The 21,335-nt window shown below is 42.1% G+C and overlaps 1 protein-coding gene across 1 annotated transcript in view; it reads left to right on the forward strand.

Annotated features, from left to right (window-relative positions):
- Positions 1-21,335, forward strand: part of GALNT10 (polypeptide N-acetylgalactosaminyltransferase 10) — a 225,972-nt gene that overhangs the window by 162,000 nt on the left and 42,637 nt on the right. The gene's annotated exons all lie outside the window — the stretch shown is intronic.

Here is a 21,335-nt window from a genome sequence, read left to right on the forward strand (position 1 = left end):
CCCTTGGTGGGAGAGGCAGAGAAGGAGTTTAACATCACATCCTCCACAGCAACCCACTTACAACTCTCACCAGACATTCCTGTTCTCCCAGGGCCTCTGGGGCACACAGCAGCCAACCTTACTGGTTCCCTCTCCTCTCCCTCAGTTTTCCCCCTAGAAACGTATTTTGTTACTGGAACATGCCCATCAGTGTTTCCCCCAGCCTTCTCTTCCTCTGTCTCCTCTCCTCTTGCCGACTGCCACTCACCCCAGACACGTGCGGTGTTCTCCCTCACGTGGGCTCTTAGCCCTCCCCAGGTGTGTGCTGACTTTTCCAGGGATACCTGTCTATCGAGGGAAGATTGTGCTTTGTTGGAGCTCCAGTGGAACCCCCTAGAAGTTGTTCGCTGTTTTAGCAAATTACTTTACCAACAAAGTGCTACTCTCGGTGCTTGAGTTGCCAAACCACATACCTGCACTGACCTGTTAGGTGCACTAAAATGTAAACCAGTATAGGACACTCTGAAGTAAAGCATTGGGCTACCCCTCTGTCTTCTTGTAGTCAGCCCAAGCATTTACACTTTGAAACGCATGTTGTTTTATTATTTCTCCTTTATACAACAGTTGGAGCATTATATGTAATGTTATGGCTAATGCGGCCTATGTTATTTATGAGTTTTATTTTAGGATATTAAAAGGGACCGTACAAGATAACTGTAACTTAACAGGGGGTGGGGTGCCTGGGTGGCTCAGTTGGTTAAGCGTCAGACTCTTGATTTTGGCTCGGGTCATGATGTCACAGTTCGTGGGATTGATCTCTGTGTTGGGCTCTGTGTTGACAGCATGGAGCCTGCTTGGAATCCTCTCTCTCCCTTTCTCTCTTCCCTTCCTCTGCTCGTTCTCATTCTCCCTCTCTCTCAAAACAAATTTAAAAAAAAAGATAACTGTAACTTAAAGGCACACTGATTCAAAAGGTGAGTCAGCCAGGTGTTGAAGCTATGTTGGCTTTTGACAGAGAGTTCAGACCCAGTTCCCTCAGATCTGCTGTGTCCTTCTGTATTCTCCACCTGCAGAGACGATAGGGCTCATACATGCCCAAGCCCCAATACACACATTTTCCTGGCAGCTCTTACGGTGAGACGAACGACACCTAAAATATATTCTTTGGTGTCTTCGGCTAGAGAAAATTGGCCACTTGGGAGTAATAACTTTTTCTACGCTCGTGGTACTCCGGAGATCTCAGATCAACCTGCAGGCTTTCTAGTGATGGCCTCCTGAGGTGGGCAGTGCAGTAGCAGTCCTGTTTACAGAACTGGACCTTGGGTACATTTTCTCAGAATCTTGGCGATAATAACAATAACAACAATGGGTACTGGGCCGGGAGCACTGGCCTCTGGTTGGGGGCCATGGCCAAGAACTTCAGGATCAAGTGAGGCATCTTTTTTAACATTGGAGGTTCCAGACTGTGCCCCAGGCCAGGGTTTTTCAGATTGTACTAGACTCATTGGAAGGTCATGAAATCAGTTTTTCAGGGATCATTTGACCAGCTTTTGAACAAAAGTGAAATCCAAGAGGCCAGAATAGGAAAAAAAAACAAAAAACCCCCCAAAAACCATACCTGGGTGCATCACACCTTATATTTCAGTTAATGTATATGTGTACCAGGTCAGGATGTAAAATGTGTTCTTTTTATGGGTCACACTCAAAAGATTTGAAAGCCACTATTGCCAGGCATACAGAATGTCAGTGAAAACCAGTTCCCCCGGGGATTTTTAGGGTTAAGGTTTGAGACCCTTTGCTGTGAGCCCATATCAGGAGGAGCATTCGTTTGTCAGATCTCCTCTCACTTGAGGAGAGAGAAAGGCTGTGAAGGTGAAGGAGAGGCCAGGCCACAAGAGTCTGAGGAAGAGGGTGGAGGGCACCTGAGCCACTACCCATCCCTTTCATAGTTATGCTGGAGGCCAGTAAATAATCTTGCATTCCTCAGAGAATGTCAGTGTTTCTCTTATTCTAGCAGGAAAAGGGAAGTTCTATTTCTCGTCATTCAGAAATCCTAACATGATCGTGATGGCCTAGATTCATTTCTCTGTTCCCACCTTCTGCAGTAGAAATCAAATCAGTGTTTGTCTCGAACATTAACATGTACAAGCATCACTTGGAGAGCTCGTTAAAATCCAGATCATTGGGCACCCCGTCATCTGATCCAGTAGGTTTGAGGTGAGGCCTCAGAATTGGCAGCCCTCATCAGTTCCTAGGTGACGTTGATGTAACTGGCCTGGCGTCCACACTTTGTAAACCGCCGTGATAGATCAGCAGAGAAGAATGTGCCAGCATCACTCCTGGCACCCAGCAGGAGTGCAGCTCGTGCTTTCTTGATGAAACTGAACTGAGTTCTCTCCCCTGAAATGCCTTCGCTAAGGTACAGCTGGTCTGCTGCTTTCCACAGGGCAAAAATGGCTGGTGGACATTGAATTGTAGGCTTGATATGGATGGATTGTATGGGATGTGAATTATATCTCAGTAAAGCTATTATCAAGAAGAAGAGGAAGGGGAAAAAGAATGTCTGCTACACCTTAGACTGTCTTAGGAGAGGACCCGCATCAAAAGAGAATGACACAGGGCTTCGGGCTGAACTCTGAGGCCTTGTGCGGCTCTGCCTCTCTGAAATTCCTCCCACAACTCAGGGCCAGAACACGTGTTCTCTCCTGAAGGACTGGCCCGTTTTCCTTTTCCAAGCAATAAATGATGCTTGAATGCCTGTGCCTTTCACCTGCCAAAAGCCATATCCTGATGCAACCATAGCTTTCCTGCCCAGACTCTCTTTTTAATTTCCCTGCTGTGTATATTCACCTGACTGTAAGTTTTGTAAGCAAGTGAAAGCCCTGGACATCCCAGGAATGAGAGGTAGGATTGAGGCTGTGGGATTGGAAGCATACCCACCAGGCAGAATGGAGAGACCAGGGGCATTGAGAGGGTGATGTAGTTTCATAGTTAATTATGCCAGAAACACTTGGTGTGACTTCTGGCTGTCACCTGCTAGCTGTTTGGATGCAGATTAACATAAAACTTTTCTAAGCCTCAGTTTCCTGTCTGAGGTAGTTAATAGTTCCTACCTAGTAGCGTTGTTGTGGGAATGAAATGAGACAATGTATATAAATAACAATGTGTGTAACTAACAGCCCTTAACACTGGGCCTAGACACACACAGTGAGCACGTGACAGAAGTTGTGACAATGACAATGAGGGTCCACCTCATCTTAACAATTTTCCTTTGGCTAGAAACACCTGGGTGTCACGACACTTTTGGATGAAGGTGACACTTTTGACTGCCTTGTGCCCTCCCTCCTCCAAATAGACTGGCAGTGCCTTAGAATACATTGTCTAGGACTTACGAGTCAGTAAGTCAATCCTGGAAACAGATGAGCTGTAACACTTTAAAAGCCAGAAGCCCATGAAGCTGAGACATGATGAGACCCAGAACACCTCCAGCTCCCAGAAGCCAGTCCGGATGTGTGGAGGGCAGCCTCTCCCGCCACAGCCTCTGCATTATTAACAACACACCCAGAGGCCAGACAACCATGTGACAGGGGCGATGCTGATTCTCTGGTTTGTGACTTGATCCCTACTTCCCTTCTCCTCTGCCTCTTCTTCCCTTGAGGACCTGTCCCACATGCTCTGTGCCCCGCCAGAGTGTGGGACACAAGAGCTCCTTTATTTTTGATGCTTCTCAGCAGGTGTCTCTGCAAGGTTCAATGGCACCAGAGGTCGAAACTCAGGTATTCTACTTGGGAATTGATTTGATTACACACAGCACTGGAGTAAAGAAATATCCCTGAACAAACTGAACTGGATTTGAGTCCTATCTTCCCCATTTACCTTGCTGGCTGTGTTAACCTTGGACCAGAAACAACATCATCTGAACTTGACTTCCCTCATCTTGAAATGAGAATGATGAACCGTGACCTGCTTCCTTCACAGGGAAATCAGATCAAATGAAATCAAACCAAATGAAAGGATACAGGAGGGAGGCGTGTGGGTTCAGCAGGGATTCGCAGACTCCTCTGGCTCTGCTTGAGGCATGTGGGATGCACTGGCAAGCAGAGCATTCACGGGGCCCACCCTCCTGGAGCTTGAAATGGGAGGGAGGCAGAGTAATTCCACGAATGCGGAACGATGGATGACCTGAGCTGAGGGACATGAAGGACGTGTTCCAGGGCTCTGCTACAATCTGCCTTGGGGACTGCTGCGATCTGACAGGTCATCAGGAAGGCTTTCATGAGGAGTTGAAGTCTGAGCCGAGAGCTGACGGATGAGCAGGAGTTTCTGGGAGCATTGGGTGGGGGGAGGAGAAGCTCGAGAACTTGACAACCCAGGTGGAAGGGCCAGCTTGGACTGGCAGCTTGAGGCAGAAGGGGCCATCCTGGGGCCTTTGGACACCTGAGGGAAGACAGCATGGGGGGGGTTAGCAAGGAGGGGACCAACCAGGCACGCACAGCCCTGTCACTCCTGGTAAGGATTTTGGACCTTCTTCCAAAAGCCATGGGAAGCCATTGAAGGGTTTAAGCAAGACACTGAAAGGCTGACGAGATGTAATTTACCTATCTTTTTGGAACTTGAACTGCATGCAGGCTAGACTAAACAGGGACAGAGCAGAGCAGGGACAGCAACCACAGCCACTGTACTTGCCCCCAGATTGTACAGTGCTCCAGACACAGGACAGCAGTGGCCTGGGCTGGGGCCCTGTTCTTGCAGTGTCACCATCACGATGCCTGGGTGAAAACCTCACCCTTCTGTCTCAGTGTCCTAGGGCTGCCTTAACAAGATACCACAAACTAGGGGGCTCAGAACAACACAGGTTTATTCTTTTGCAGTTCTAGAAGCTGGAAGTCCAAAATCAAGGGGTTAGCTGGGCCATGCCCTATGAGAAGGCTCTACAGAACAATCCTTTCTTGCCCCTTGCAGGCTTCTGGTGTCTCTGGCAATCCTCAGTGTTTCTTGGAGTGTATCTGTGTCCATTATCACATGGCCTTCTCCTCATGTGTTCAAATTTCTCTTATAAAGGACACTGGTCATTGCATTAGGGCCCACCCTTAACTAGTCTGACCTCAACTTGATGACATCTTCAAAGACCCTATTTCCAAGGAAGGTCACATTCACAGGTACTAGGGGCTAGGATGTCAGCGGGGTGGGGGGGGACTCTATTCAACCCAGAGAAGCTCCTCTGAGTGCAGTTCCTCCCTGGGCCACAGCCCACCAGGTAGAACCATCCTCAGAGACCTAACTCCCTTGAGACTGGATAAGAAGGAGAGGCTCCATTTCTTTTTGGTTGTTTGTTTTAAGTTTATTTATTTTTGAAAGAGAAAGAGAATGAGCAGGGAGGGGCAGAGAGAGAGGTAGAGAGAGAATCCCCGCTGACAGCATGGGGCCTGACGGGGGTGCTCGACACCTGGCTCTATCTCACAAACCATGAAATCATGACCTGAGCTGAAATCGGGAGTCAGACACTTAATCGACTGAGCCACCCAGGTGCCCCAGGAGAGGCTCCATTTCAACACAGGAGCCAGGAATGCTGCAGGCGCCAGGGAAGCCTGTGCGTGTGTGTGTGTGTGTGCGTGCGCGCACGCACGCGTGTGTTCAGCTTGACATATATAGGGGTACAGGAAGGAACTGGGAAGCACAGGCCCTGCGTTCCGGTCCTCACTCAGACCTCACCAGCTAAGAGACTTGGGGCAAGACTTTCTCTTCCCTGAGCCTGTCTCCTCTCTAGTAGTGCCAGAATTGACACCTGTCCTCGCCTCCTTGCAGTGTCTTTCAGGGGAGTCCAGCAAAGCCATCGAGTATTTCCTGAGAAGGTGCTGTGTGCCCAACCTTGAGAGAACGCAGTGGGAGTGTTCTCGAGAAAGGGCCGGTGCTGTTCCCATGGGAGCTGTCATATCCTCTCACATTAATTCCCCAGCTTTTCTTCTCCAGCATCTGGGTGGTTCTGAGCACAGACTCCAGTGACTCCAGTATCACCCAGCGGCAGGGCCAGAGATGAGACTAGACTGGCCAGGAATTGATAATTCCTGAAGCTGGGTGATTGGTTGATGGGGGGGAGGGGGTCCTTTATTCTATTCTACTCTTAATATGTTTGAAATGATTCTTAATTAAAAAAAAAAAAAAGTGTTACAAGGAAGACTACAGCCTCTGGATCCACATTGCCTGGATTTAAATCCAAGACTTGCCGCTTACTAACTGTGTGGACCTGGGAAGGGTTACTTAACCTCCCTGTGTCCCAGTTTCAGTTAAACAGGGATACTAATCGTGAGCTGCCTCTGGGAGTGTTTGTAAAGATTAGATGAGTAAATGTGCATAAGGCCCTGGGGTTACTGCCGGTACTGCTGAGTACTGAACACAGTTACAGTGATTTACAGAACCCAGGCCAGACAGCAAAGTGCGACAGAACCACACAGTCAGCCTTGCAGTTCCCCTAAGTCATGCCTGCTGCTTGGTTTTGTCTTAGCTTGGGTTTCCTGCAAACCGAGGCAGGATTTGAGTATAAGTAGTTAATTTGGGAGGAGACTTTGAGGAGCACCAGCAGGAGAGTGAGGATGTGAGAATGGGAACGGACACCCAGAGCCTGCAATGGCACCAGAGCACACAGCTGTGCACCGTCCCACGGGTGGCCCTAGGAGCCAGCACAGAGCACGCGCTCAGGACTCTCCCACCCGAGGGGGTACAGAGCCCCGGGCAGAGGCTGGTAGCTGAGGGGATGTGGACGGGGCACCCAGAATCCACCTGTGAGCTCTCTTGACAGCTCTTTTGACACCTGCTTAAAGCCTTGCCGTGATGGGGCTCCTCTTCAGAATGAACCTCACTCCAAGCTGGATGGCCCTGACTCATCACTAAATGACAGGTAATAAGGGCAAAAGTGCTTCAGTATTGGTTTTCAATCAGAACAGCCCCTGGAATAGGAATGGTGAGTGTGTGCCATTAGGACTGCTGTCTCCCTGCTGCTTCAGGGCAGACCTCTCTTCTCAGTCCTGGCACTTCTTTTTTTTTATTTTTTTTATTTTTTTTTAATGTTTTATTTATTTCTAGGAAAGAGAGAGAGAGACAGCGTGAGCAGGGGAGGGTCAGAGAGAGAGGGAGTCACACACTCTGAAACAGGCTCCAGGCTCTGAGCTGGCAGTCAGCACAGAGCCCGATGCAGGGCTCGAACCCATGAACCGCAAGATCATGACCTAAGCGAAAGTTGGACGCTTAACCGACTGAGCCACCCAGGTGCCCCTCAGTCCTGGCACTTCTATGCTGAGCCAGGATAGAGCCTCAGAGCCTTTCTTAACACAGCTGTAGGTATCCATTACAACCCATTAGCTTAGGCACTTCGGTGAAGCCTGTTTTCCACCCCTGTCCTAGTCCTTATGAAGCTGGGGGAACTCCCAGGGTGGAAGACACCGTGTTGCCATATGATTCTGGGAAAGAAGACATTTAACTTCTCTGGCCCTCCCCCACTCCCCTCTGGCCAGATCGAAGAGCCTGGTAGCAGTGAGGCAGAGGCAGAGTTTGTTTGGTACAGTAGGAAGAGTCTGCTCTTTGACAGTCAGGCGGGGCTGGGTTTTAGACCTTGGCTTCATCATTTATGAACTGTGTTCCTTGGGCAGGCTACATCTCCCGCTCTAAGCCTCGTGGTATTGTCTGTAAAAATGGGGTAGTAATACCCCATGTGTGGTGTTATTGTATGTGTCAGAGATTATGTGTATGAAGCAGGGAGCTCCATGTGCGAGCAGGGGCTCAGTAATTGTCCCCTATAATTGTCATCATCATGACCATCATCTTCTTCATCTAAATCCTCATCCAGCTCTCAAATTCTTACTTCACGGAATGTGCTCATTCAAGAAGACAGTGTGGTAAAAGAAGGCAACAGCCCTGATTTTGTGTAAATGCATTTCCTGATAAGGACAGGAGGCACATAATTGCCCCTAAATAATTGCTCCGACTTTACCACAAGCTGTCAGAAGGCCCTAATTGGTCGATCTGTAATGACTGCGGCCATCTGCGTTTGAGGTGATTTAGAGATGGGTCTCTGCCCGAGCTGGGCCCTCGATGATTAGAGCCAGACCAGGTAATATTTCACCCTCTGATGGGAGTAGTGGTGTGTGGGTGAAGAAGATTATCCCATCCTTGTTTTAATGACCTACCAGTTGAATCCAGCCAAGAGGCAGCACTGGTCACAGACAATGACTATGGATTTTTTTTTCTTTTTTTTTAAAGATAGTGTTCCTACCCGAACAGCAGCATATCTAGAGCGTGATCATGCCTCTTGCTATCTTGTTTCACTGCCCAAGAAAGTCTCTTTTGGAAAGATTTAGTCCCTCAATTAGGGCAAATTGATTTCTGCTTTCTACAGAGTCACTGTTCCAAAGAGAAGTGGTAAAGGGCAGGAGCCTCCATATTAATCTTGGCAAGCAAGGAGGAAGGCGGCCTGTGTATTTTTCAGCCTTCCAGCCTCAGCTCGTACATGTGGAGATAATCTTTTCTCTGTATATCTTTTAATTGCTCTGACTTACAAGGTGCCAGGGGATACAACACAAAAACACACTTCCGGTCGTGGAAGATTCTGGAAACTTCCATCGAGCCACTGGAGCAGTGTCCTGAGTGTTCCCTGTGCAAAAGTGGTTTTAGGTGGCACCTGACATGATCTCAGTTGGTTCAGAGACTTTGCATTAGGCCACATTGAATCACGTGGAGAGGTTTTCTCTTCCCAGCTCTTGCCCGTGTCTGCTGATTACCTCGGATAGAGAGTCTCTGGTTGTATGTGTCTCGCTTCTTGACAGAGAGAGAACAGACTGTAAGCTCCTTGGGGGNAACCGACTAAGCCACCCAGGCGCCCCTATTTTATTTTTTAAATTTTTTTAACGTTTATTTATTTTGAGAGAGAGACAACATGAGCAAGGGAGGGACAGAGAGAGAGGGAGACACAGAATTTGAAGCAGGCTCCAGGCTCTGAGCTAGCTGTCAGCACAGAGCCCGATGCGGGGCTCAAACCCACAAACTGTGAGATCATGACTGAGCCGAAGTCGGATGCTCAATTGACTGAGCCACCCAGGCGCCCCTATTTCCTTTAAAGTAAATGTAATTCAATAAAATATTTTTTTATTTAAAAAGGTGAGTTGAGGGGCGCCTGGGTGGCTCAGTCGGTTAAGCATCCGACTTTGGCTCAGGTCATGATCTCACGGTTCGTGGGTTCGAGCCCGACATCGGGCTCTGTGCTGACAGCTCAGAGCCTGGAGCCTGTTTCAGATTCTGTATCGCCCTCTCTCTCTGACCCTCCCCTGTTCACGCTGTCTGTTTCTTTCTCAGAAATAAATAAAACATTAAAAAAAAATTTTTTAATAAAAAGGTGAGTTGATTTTTAAAAATGAGGTGGGGTAGTGGCAGTGGGGAAAAAGCATAGCGTAGGACTGTAAGAGCTTGGGGAAAACACAGAAAGGGGGAAAACATCATGTCTCTATAGAAAACCTGGCAATTTGCTGGGTATACAACCCCAGGCGAGTTTCTTAGCTGCTCTGAGCATCCGTTTTCTCACCTGTTAAGTGGGGAAAAGCATGATGCAGAGTATGATTTTATGAACCAAAGAAGATAAAATGTGTGCAGCTCATTTGCAAATTATAATCTGCCTTACGTAACAGCAAAAGTGATTCATTTCTGTACAGGGTTAGAAAAATAACCTGGGGACCCTGGTTTGAAACCCAGCCCTGCTGTTCTGTCTATAAAATAAAGAAATGGAACTATTCTAGTGGTTTCCAGGCCTGGCTGTGCATCAGAATCTCTTGTGGGTCAAGTGAAGCTAAAGACACTGGATGCTACCCCAGGCTTAGCAGGTCACAGTCCCCTGGGATGATGGATGCCCAGTGCAGCTGCATTGACAGCCAGCTCACCAGGTGATTTGACTGTGCCCCTGATTTAGGAGGGCCCTTCCAGCTATAACCCCCCATGCAGTGAATTCAGAGCAGGATTTGGGGCCTGGGTTAGGAAAGTGATCACGTGATAGCTCTGGTCATGTGCTAACTGGGCTTCCCTGAGGCCAGGGTCCCAGGCCCTGGTCCAAACCCTGATTCAGGGATAGCACCAAGGCCCAGAAGAGATCAAGGGTGAGCCCACTGTGCCAGACATGAGAGCACAGCCCAGTTGTCCTAATTTTCAGTTCCAGTCTTCCCAACTGAGACAGAGAATATTATTTTGGCTGTTGATGAACTTCAAATGGATCATACACTAAGTTATTTTTTGTGTCTGGCTTCTTTGGTTCAATATAATAATTTGCAATCATCCATGTGGTTGGATACACCAGTTTGCTCCTTTTGTTGCTCTGTAGGGAGTCTATTGTACAACTCTACCATGATTTGTTTATCCCTTCACCTGTTGCTGACATTTAGGTTGTTTCTAATTGATAGTATTATGAATAAAAACACTGTGAAGCATTCTCATTGTTTTTCTGGGTGAATGTCTCTGTTTCTTTTGGGTAAATACCTATGAGTGGAATTGCTGGACATAGGACAGTTGCCTGTTTACCTTTGTAAGAAGCAGCTTCTCAAAGTGGTTGTATACTTCATATTCCTTCCAGCAAGGAGTGCGTTCCAATTGCTCCTCTCTTCCCCAGTACCTGGTATTGTTCCTGTTTTTACTTTTTGTCATTCTGGGGAATGTAGTTTTTAATTTTGTTTTGTTTTGTTGATGGTTGGCATTTTTTTTCTTTTCAAATTTTTATTTAATTTCTAATTAGTTCAGGCACCTGGATGCTTCAGTCAGTTAAGTGTCTGACGCTTGATTTCACCTCAGGTCATGATGTCAGAGCCCTGAAGTCAAGCCCCACATTGGGCTGCATGATGAACAAGCAGCCCGCTTAAGATTCTGTCTTTCCTTCTGCCCCTCTCCCACTTGCACACACATGCACTTGCTCTCTCGCTCTCTCTGTCTCTCAAATAAAAATAAGTAAGTAATTTTTAAAAATAAAAATAGGGGCACCTGGGTGGCTCAGTTGGTTAAGTGTCCAACTTCAGCTCAGGTCATGATCTTGTAGTCTGTGGGTTCGAGCCCTGCTTTGGACTCTGTGCTAACAGCTCAGAACCTGGAGCCTGCTTTGGATTCTGTGTCTCCCCCTCTCTCTCTGCCCCTTCCCTGCTCACACTCTTGTCTCTATCTATCAAAAATGAATAAATGTTAAAAAATTTTTTTAATAAAATAAATAAATTCTAGATAACATACAGTGCATTATTGGTTTCAGGAGCAGAATTCAGTGATTCATCACTTACATACAATACTCCGTGCTCATCATAACAAGTACCCTCCTTAATGCCCATCACCTATCTAGCCCATCCCCTTCCTCTCACCCTTCATCAACCCTCAGTTTGTTCTCTGTCTTTAAGAATCTCTTACAGTTTGTTTCTCTCTTTTTTCTTTTTCTCCCCCCCATATGTTTATTTTTCTTAAATTCCACATATAAGTGAAATCATGTAGTATTTCTCTTTCTCTGGCTCACTTAATTCACTTAGCATAACACACTCTAGCTCCATCCACATTGTTGCAAATGGCAAGGTTTCATTATTTTTTAATGAAAATGGCTGAGTAATATTCCGTTGTATATAATATATCACATCTTCTTTATCCATTCATCTCTCAATGGACATTTGGGCTCTTTCCATAATTTGAGTATTGTTGATAATGCTGCTATAAACATTGGGGTGCATGTACCCCATAAAACCTGTATTTTTGTATCCTTTGGGTAAATACCAGTGCAGTTTCTGGGTCATAAAGTAGTTCTGTTTTTAACTTGAGGGACCACCATACTGTTCTCCAGAGTGGCTACACCAGTTCCCACCAACAGTGCAGAAGGGTTCCCCTTTCTCCACATTCTCACCAAAACCTGTTGTTACTTGTGTTGCTAATTTTACACATTCTTATAGGTGTGAGATGGTATTTCATTGTGGTTTTGATTTGTCTTTCCCTGATGACATATGATGTTGAGCATGTTTTCATATCTCTGTTAGCCACCTGGATGCCTTCTTTGAAAAATTATCTATTCATGTCTTCTGGCCATTTCTTAACTGGATTATTTGTTTTTGGGGTGTTAAGTTTAATAAGTTATTTATAGATTTTGGATACTAATCCTTTATCCAATATGTCATTTGCAAATACCTTCCTCCATTACAGGGGTTGCCTTTTAGTTTTATTGATTGCTTTTTTTTTTTTTACTCTGCAGAAGCTTTTCGTTTTGCAGTCACAAAAATTCATTTTTGTGTTTGTTTCCCTTGCCTCTGGCAACATGACTAGTAAGAAATTACTGTGGCCAAGGTCAAAGAGGTCCCTGCTTGTGTTCTTCTCTAGGATTTTGATGGTTTCCTGTCTCACATTTAGGTCTTTCATCTATTTTGAATTTATTTGTGTGTCTGGTGTAATTTGTGTGTCTGGTGTAAGAAGGTGGTCCAGTTTCATCCTTCTGCATGTTGCTGTTCACTTTTCCCAGTGCCATTTGTTGAAAAGACAGTCTTTTTTAACTGGATAGTCTTTCTGCTTTGTCAAAGATTAGTTGACCATATAGTTGTGGACCCATTTCTGGGTTTTCTGTTCTGTTCCATTGATCTGTTTTTGTGCTACTACCATACCATCTTGATGACTATAGCTTTGTAATATAGCTTGAAGTCTGGAATCATGATGCCTCCAGCTTTGCTTTTCTTTTTCAGGATTACTTTGGCTATTTGGGGTCTCTTGTGGTTCCATGCAAATTTTAGGAGTGTTTGTTCTAGCTCTGTGAAAAATACTGATGGTATTTTGATAGAGATTCCATTAAAATGGAGATTGCTTTGGGTAGTAAGTCAGGGAAGGCCAGAGAGAGTGGGAGACAGACAGACAGAGAGAGAGAGAGAGAGAGAGAGAGAGAATGAGACAGATAGAGAATCCCAAGCAGGCTCTCCACTGTTAGAGTGGAGCCCAGCACAGGGCTTGAACCCATGAACCAGGAGATCATGACCTGAGCCAAAATAGAAAGTCAGACATTTAACCGACTGAGCCATCCAGGTGCCCCCAGAGCACAGATCTGTTACCTCTTTGGTTAGGTTTATTCCTAGGTACATTATGGGTTTTGGTGCAATTATAAATGAGATCTAGTCCTTGATTTCCTTTTCTGCTGTTTCATTATAGTGTATAGAAATGCAACATACTTCTGTAAGTTGATTTTATATCCTGCAACTTTGCTGAATTCATGTATTGGTTCTAGCAATTTTTGCTGGAGTCTTTCAGGTTTTCTACATAGAGTATCATGTCACCTGCAGATAGTGAAAGTTCGACTTCTTCCTTGCCAGTTTGGATGCCTTTTATTTATTTTTTGTTGTCTGATTGCTGAGGTTAAGACTTCCAGTACTTTTAAATTGTAGTGGTGAGAGGAGACATCCCTGTCTTATTCCTGACCATAGAGGAAAAGGTCTCAGCGTTTCCCCATTGAGGATGGTATTAGCAGTGGGTCTTTCATATATGACCTTCATGACGTTGAGGTATGTTCCATCTATCCCTACTTTATTGAGGGTTTTTATCAAGAATTGATGCTGTATTTTGTTAGATGTTTTTTCTATATCTATTTAGAGGATCACATGGTTTTTATCCTTTCTTTTATTAATTGGTGTATCACATCAATTGATTTGAGAATATTGAACCACCCCTGCAGCCCAGGAATAAGTCCCACTTGATTGTAGTGAATAATTCTTTTCATGTACTGTTGGATTCAATTTGCTACTATTTTGTTGAGGATTTTGCATCCATTTTCATCAGGGATATTGTTCTGTAATTCTCCTTTTTAGTCTGGTTTTGGAATGAAGGTAACGCTAGCCTCATAGAAGGAATTTGGGAGTTTTCCTTCCACTTCTATTTTTTGGAACAGTTTGAGAAGGATAGGTATTAACTCTTCTTTAAATGTTTGGTATAATTCCCCTGAGAAGCCATCTGCCATGGACTTTTGTTGAAAGATTTTTGATTACGGATTCAATTTCTTTGCTTGTTATGGGTCTATTCAAATTTTCTATTTCTTTCTGTTTCAGTTTTGGTAGTTTGTATGTTTGTAGTAATTTGTCCATTTCTTCCATATTGCCCAGTTTGTTGGCATATAATTTTTCATAATAATCTATGATTATTTGTATTTCTGTGGTGTTGGTTGTGATCCCTCCTCTTTTATTCATGATTTTATTTACTTGGATCTTTTCTTTTTTCTTTTTGATAAGTCGGCTAGAGGTTTATCAATTTTATTAATTCTTTCAAGAAACCAGCTCTTAGTTTTGTTGATCTGTTCTACTGGTTTTTTGTTTATTTGTTTCTCTATCATTTATTTCTGCTCTAAACTTTATCATTTACCTTCTTTTGCTTGCTTTAGGCTTTATTTGCTTTTCCTTTTCCAACTCCTTTAGGTGTAAGGTTAGGCTTTGTATTTAAGACTTTTCTTGCTTCTTGAGGTAGGCCTATATTGTAATATACTTCCCTCTTAGGACTGCCTTTGCTGCATCCCAAAGATTTTGGACTGTCATGTTTTCATTTTTACAGCCTTCCGTATACTTTTTTATTTCTTCTTTAATTTTCTGATTAACATTAATTCTTTAGTAGGATGTTCTTTATCCTCCATGTATTTATGGTCTTTACAAATTTTTTCTTGTGGCTGACTTCACGTTTCATGGCATTGTGGTGTGAAAATATGCATGGTATGATCTCCATCTTTTTGTACTTATTGAGAGGTGATTTCTGACCCAGTATGTGCTCTGTTCTGAAGAATGTTCCATGTGCACTCAAAACGAATGTGTATTCTGCTGCTTTACTATGAAATGTTCTCTTAATACATCTGTTAAGTCCATTTAGTCCAGTATGTCATTCAAAGCCATTGTTTCCTTGTTGATTTTCTGGTTAGATGATCTGTCCATTACTGTAAGTGGAGTGTTACAGTCCCCTACTATTATAGTATTATTATCAATGAGTTTCTTTATGTTTATTTTTTAACTGATTTATATATTTGGTGGCTACCAAGTTGGGGACGTAAGAATTTACAATTGTTAGGTCTTCTTTATAGATAGACCCCTTAATTATGATGTAATGGATTTCTTCATCTCTTGTTACAGTTTTTGTTTTAAAATCTAGTTTGTCTGACATAAGTATGGCTACTCCAGCATTCCATCCCCTTACTTTCAATCTGCAGGTGTCTTTAGTTCTAAAATGAGTCTCCTACACAGCATATAGATGGGTCTTGTTTTTTTTTAATCCATTCTGATACCCTTTGTCTTTTGACTGGATCATTTAGTCCATTTACTAATGGATTATTAGTAAGATAATTATTGAAGATATGAATTTACTACTATTGTGTTACCTGTAAAATTGGTATTTCTGGTTATGTTCTCTGTTCCTTTCTAGTCTTTATTGCTTTTGGTCTTTTTTTCCCCAAATAGTCCCCTCTAATATTTCTTGCAGGGCTGGTTTAGTGTCACAGACTCCTTTAGTTTTTGTTTGTCTGGGAAACTTTTGATCTCTCCTTCTATTCTCAATGACAGCCTTGCTGGATAAAGTACTCTTGGCTGTATATTTCTGCCACTCAGCACATTGAATATACCCTACCATTCCCTTCTGGCCTGCCAAGTTTCTGCGGACAGATCTGCTGCAAACCTGATCTGCCTTCCCTTGTAGGTTAAGGACTTTTTTCCCCTTGCTGCTTTCAGGATTCTTTCCTTGTCTGTATTTTATGAATTTGACAATGATATGTCTAGGTCGTATGGCCAGCTTTTGTTGAATTTCATGGGACTTCTTGGATTTCAATGTCTGTATCCTTCTCTAGGTTAGGGAAGTTTTCAGCTGTAATTTGCTAAAATAAACCTTCTGCCCCTTTTTCTCTTTCTTTATCTTCTGGAACTCCTGTGATGCAAATGTTATTGCATTTTAAGAAGTCACTGAGTTCTCTAAGTCTACTTTCGGGATTCATTACCTTTCTTTCCCTCTTCTTTTCAACTTCATTATTTTTCATAATTTTTTTCTTCCTTATCACAAATTCGCTCCTCTGCTTTGTTCATCCTCATTGTTATGGCATCCATTTGGATTTGCATCTTGGTTATAGTTTTAAATTTTGGCCTGACTAGTTTTTAGTTATTTTATTTAAAAGAACTAAAAGTTATTTTAAGGAATTCTCTCATGTCTTCTATGCTTTTTTCAGGCCCAGCTAGTATCCTTAGAATTGTTTGAATTTCTAGTTCAGACATCTTACTTCTATCTGTATTGATTAAATCCCTGGCTATTACTTCTCCTTCCTATTCTCTCTCTCTTTTTTTCTTTTTTTTACAAATAGTTTATTGTCAAATTAGTTTCCACATAACACCCAGTGCTCATCCCCACAAATGTCCTCCTCCATGCCCATCCCTCCTCCCCCCCACATCCATCAGTCCTCAGTTTTTGTCAGCATTCAAGAGTCTCTCATCCTCCCCCCCACATCCATCAGTCCTCAGTTTTTGTCAGCATTCAAGAGTCTCTCATGGTTTGTCTCTCTCCCTTTCCCCCTCCATTTCCCCCCTTCTTCTCCCCCTTGTTCCTCCGTCAAGTTCCTCCTAATCCTCCTATACATGCAAACATATGGTATTTGTCCTTCTCTGCCTGACTTATTTCGCTCAGCATAACACCCTCAAGGTCCATCCATGTTGCTACACGTGGCCAGATTTCATTGTTTCTCATTGCCATGTAGTATTCCATGGAATAGATAAACCACATCTTCTTGATCCATTCATCTGTTGATGGACACTTAGGCTCTTTCCATGTTTTAGCTATTGTTGAGAGTGCTGCTATGAACTATTCTCTCTTTTTTTTAAATGTTTATTTATTTTGAGAGAGAGAGAGTGAGAGCTAGTGGGGGAGGGGCAGAGAATCCAAAGCAGGCTCCAGGCTCTGAGCTGTCAGCACAGAGTCCAACGCAGGGCTCAAACCCATGAGCTGTGAGATCATGTCCTGGGTCTAAGTTGGTTGCTTAGCTGACTGAGCCACCCACATGCCCTAACTTCCTATTCTTTCTTTTGGGGTGAATTCCTCCATCTGGTCATTTTGTCCAGAAAAGAAAAATAAAAGCTACATCTAGGTGTGTTTTGGTCTGCTTGTTAAAAGAAGCTTCCACAAGGTAGTTGTTTTTCTACTTGTGGTAGACTTGTGGTTTTCTTCTCTTAGATTGATTTCTTGAGTGTTCAGAATGATTTGATATTTATCCAGCTGTATTCGAAGGATGAGGCAGGCCTAAGGTCCCCCTACTCCTGCACCATCTTAACACCCCTCCCTGGGGAATGTATAGCTAATGGCATCTCAGGGTTTTAATTTGGTTCACATCTTTTCATATGCTTGTTGGCTATATGTATATAAATTCTTTTGTGAAATGTATTTTTGTAAAAATATTTCAAAGTTTTTGCCCAGTTTTAAATTGGTCATCTGTTTATTATTGACTTCGTTGGAATTCATTACATATTCTGGATACAAATCCTTTGTCAGATTCATGTATTGTGAATATTTTCTCCCAGACTGTTGCCTGCCTTGTCATTTTCTTACTGATGGCTTTGATGTGTTTTGATGAGCAAAGTTTGAAGAGCAAGTTCTTAATCAAGTCCAATTTATCATTTTTTCCTTTTATGGGTTAGTGTTTTTATGTCTTAAGAAATCTTTTCCTACCCCAAGTTCACAATAATCTCCTATCTTTTCTTCGAGAAACCTTATAGCTTTCGCCTTTATATATAAATCTGCTATCCATCTAAAATTATCTTTTGTGTATGGTAGGAGATAGGGGTTGAGGTTCATCTTTTTTTCATGTGTTTATCCAGTTATGCTAGCTCATGTTTTATTTTTTCAAGTTTTTTTATTTCTATTCCAGTATAGTTAGCATACAGTGTTATGTTAATTTTAGGTGTACAACATAAATTCAGCTATTATGTACATTACTCAGTGATCATCACAAGTGCCCTCTTTACTTTAATATTTATGTATTTTGAGAGAAAGAAAGAGGAAGAGAGAGAATCCCAAGCAGCCTTTGCACTATCAGCATAAAGCCCAACAGGGAGGCTCAAACCCACTAACCATGAGATTGTGACCAAAGCCAAAATCAAGAGTTGGAGGCTTAACCAACTAAGCCACCCAAGTGCCCCCAGTGTTCTCTTGGTCCCTGTCACCTGTTTTACCCATCTTCCCACCATCTCCCCTCTGGTAACCATCTGTTTGTTCTCTATAATTAAACCTGTTTCTTGGTTTGTCTTTCTCTCTTTTTTTCCTTTTGCTCATTTGTTTTGTTTCACATTTTAAAATTTCTTTTATATTCTCATTGAATTTACCTTAGTGCCCTTGTCAAAAACCAGTCCATCAATGACGTATATGTAGGAATATCTCTGGCCTCTCTATTCTGTTCTATTGATTATTTCTTGCCAGTATTACATTGTTTTGATTATTCTGACTGTAATAAATTTTGAAATCAGTGAGTCTTCCAACTTTGCTCTTTTTCAAGATTGTTTTTGTTTTCACTAGTTTAGGTTCTTTGAAAGTTGTCAATTTCAAAACCTGCTGTGATTTTATTGGGATTATGTTGAATCTGTAGACGAATTTGAGGAGAATTGACTCTAACAATATGGAGTCTTCCAGTCAATATGTATGATTTATCTCTCCATTTATTTGGGTCTCTATCTATATGAAGCTATTATAAATGGTATTTTTATTGTACTTTCCAATTGTTCTTTAATTTATGTATTTTAATAATTTAAATAATTTAATATTAAAATGTTAAATTAAAATTCTTTTTAATTTAACAGCCTTATTCAAGTGTAATTTACATAATATAAAAATCACTCATTTTAAGCTTGCAGTTTAGTATGTTCTTAGGTCAATTCATACAGTTGTAAAACTATCACTATAATCTAGTTTTAGAATATTTCCATCACTCCAGAAAGTTCCCTTGTGCCTGTTTGTAATCAGTCCCCACTCTCAACCCAGCTCTAGACAACTGCTGACTTCCTTTCTGTCCCTGTAATTTTATCTTTCTAGAAATTTCATATAGACAGAATCATATAATACCTAGTCTTATGTGTCTGACTTCTTAAACACAGTGTACTGTTTTCAGGTTCATCCATATTGTTGCAATCGTTCTTTCCTTTTATATTGTGGAATAATAAAATCCACTGTGTGGTTATACTACATTTTGTTTATTCATTCATCAGTTAATGGATATTTGGATGGTTTTCAATATGGAGCTATTTTGAATATTGCTGCTATGAACATTGTGCAAATTTTTGGGTGGATGTGTGTTTTCATTTCTCTTGGGTATATACCTAGGAATGGAATTGCTGGGTAATATGGTAACTGTGCTTAACTGAGGAACTGCCAGACTGTTTTCCAAAGTAGCTACACCATTTTACAGTTCCACCAACAGTATATGGAGATTCTTATCCTCCACATCCTTGTCAACACTTTCTATCAGACTTGTGCATTATAGCCATCCCTAGTGGATGTGAAGTAGTATCTCATTGTGTTGATTTGCATTTCCCTGGTGACTAAGGATGTTGAACATCCTTTTATGTGTTCATTGGTCGTTTGTAGATCTCCTTTGGAGAAGTGCCTATTCAGATCTTTTACCCATTTTTTTTATTGAGGTAAAATCCACATAACATAAGAATTAACCATGTTAACGTATGCAGTACTGTGTTAAAGTATACAATTCACTGGCATTTAGTACATTCACAATGTTATGCAACCATCACTTGGTTCCAGAATGTTTTATCACTCCTAAAGGAAACAAAACACCATACCCATTGAGTAGTTACTCCTCATCTCTCTCTACCCCAGTCTTTGGTAATCATTAATTTGTTTGTTGTCTCTATAAATTTACCTATTCTGGAATTTTATACAAGTAGAATGATACAACATGTGACCTTTGTGGCTGGCATCTTTTACCTGGTGTAATGTTTGGAAGTTCATCTGCATTGTTCCATGTATCAGTACTTCATTGCTTTTTGTGATTAATATTCCATTGTATGAATATATTTCATAGTTGTTTATCCATTCATGAAACGACGGAAGCTTGTTATTTCCACTGTTTGGTTATTGTGAATAGTGTTGCTATAATTGTTCGTGTGTAAGTAATCAAAAGATTTTTTAGCTATCCTAGATCCCTTGATCTCTTCCATAAATTTAGGATCAGCTTATCAATTGATAATTTTTGCAAAGAGGTCAGCTGTGATTTTGATCTCATTGAATCTGTAGATCAACATAGGAGGTATTGGCATCTTAACAATGTTAATTCATCCAATTCATGAACACAGACTATCTTTACATGTATTTTAGTCTTTAATATTTTTCAATAATGTTTTGCAGTTTTCAAAGCATACAGATTTTACTTCTTTTGTTAAATTGCAAATGGTATGCTTACTATTTTAAATTGCATTTTCCAATTGCTTTTTTTTATCTGCCAGTACTTAGAAATACAGTTAATTTTTAAATCAACATTTAAACCTGTATCCTGAAATCTTGCTAGCTTCGTTGTAGATTTCTTAGGATTTTTCTATGTAAATAATCATGTCATCTACAATTAAAGATACTGTTACCTTTTTCTTTCCAATCTTTATGCCTTTATTTCTTTGTCTTGCCAATTGCACTGGCTAGGAGTTCTAGTACAATGCTGAATTGAAGTGGTGAGAGAGAGTACAGCCTTTATCCTGATCATTGAATAAAAGCATTCACTATTTCATCATTAAGTGTAATATAAACTTTAGGGCTTTTTTGTAACCATACTAGATTTTTCTTGAAGTGCCCTGACCCTGATTAAAATCAAGAGACACTAGTGTTAAGGCTGGGACTTTTTTAGTAAATGGAGACAATTTTTGAGATTTATTCAGAACAACTTTACCAGGCACAGGGTAGAAACCCAACCCACATTAGAATAAGCAAGAAGAGGAATTTGTTTTGTGTGCAGTAAGAACATCTAGGAGTCTATCTGCTTTAGGCAAGAGGGATCTGGGGAATCAAAATGCCATCAGAATAATTTCCATCTCTTGACTCTTCTTACATGTTTACTTCATTCTCAGCAGAAGTCTCCCTCCCCCACTTCTCATCACCTCATTTGCCAAAGATGTCACCATCAGCTCCAGATTTATGGCCAGCCAACTTAGCAACTCTAATGAGAAGAAAGGGCCTAGTTTTAAGTAGTTCTGAAAAAAAAAATTCTCAGGATTCATTATGTGGATCAACTCTGGTCACATGGCCATCCCTGAACCATCACTGTAGACAAGGAAATGGAATGCCCTCATTGGTCAGGCCCATCCTACCTGTTCCTCTCCCTTGGATCCAGGGGATGG

Source organism: Crocuta crocuta, unplaced genomic scaffold (assembly GCF_008692635.1).
Source record: "Crocuta crocuta isolate KB4526 unplaced genomic scaffold, BGI_CrCroc_1.0 scaffold343, whole genome shotgun sequence".
NCBI classification, from domain to species: Eukaryota; Metazoa; Chordata; class Mammalia; order Carnivora; family Hyaenidae; genus Crocuta; species Crocuta crocuta.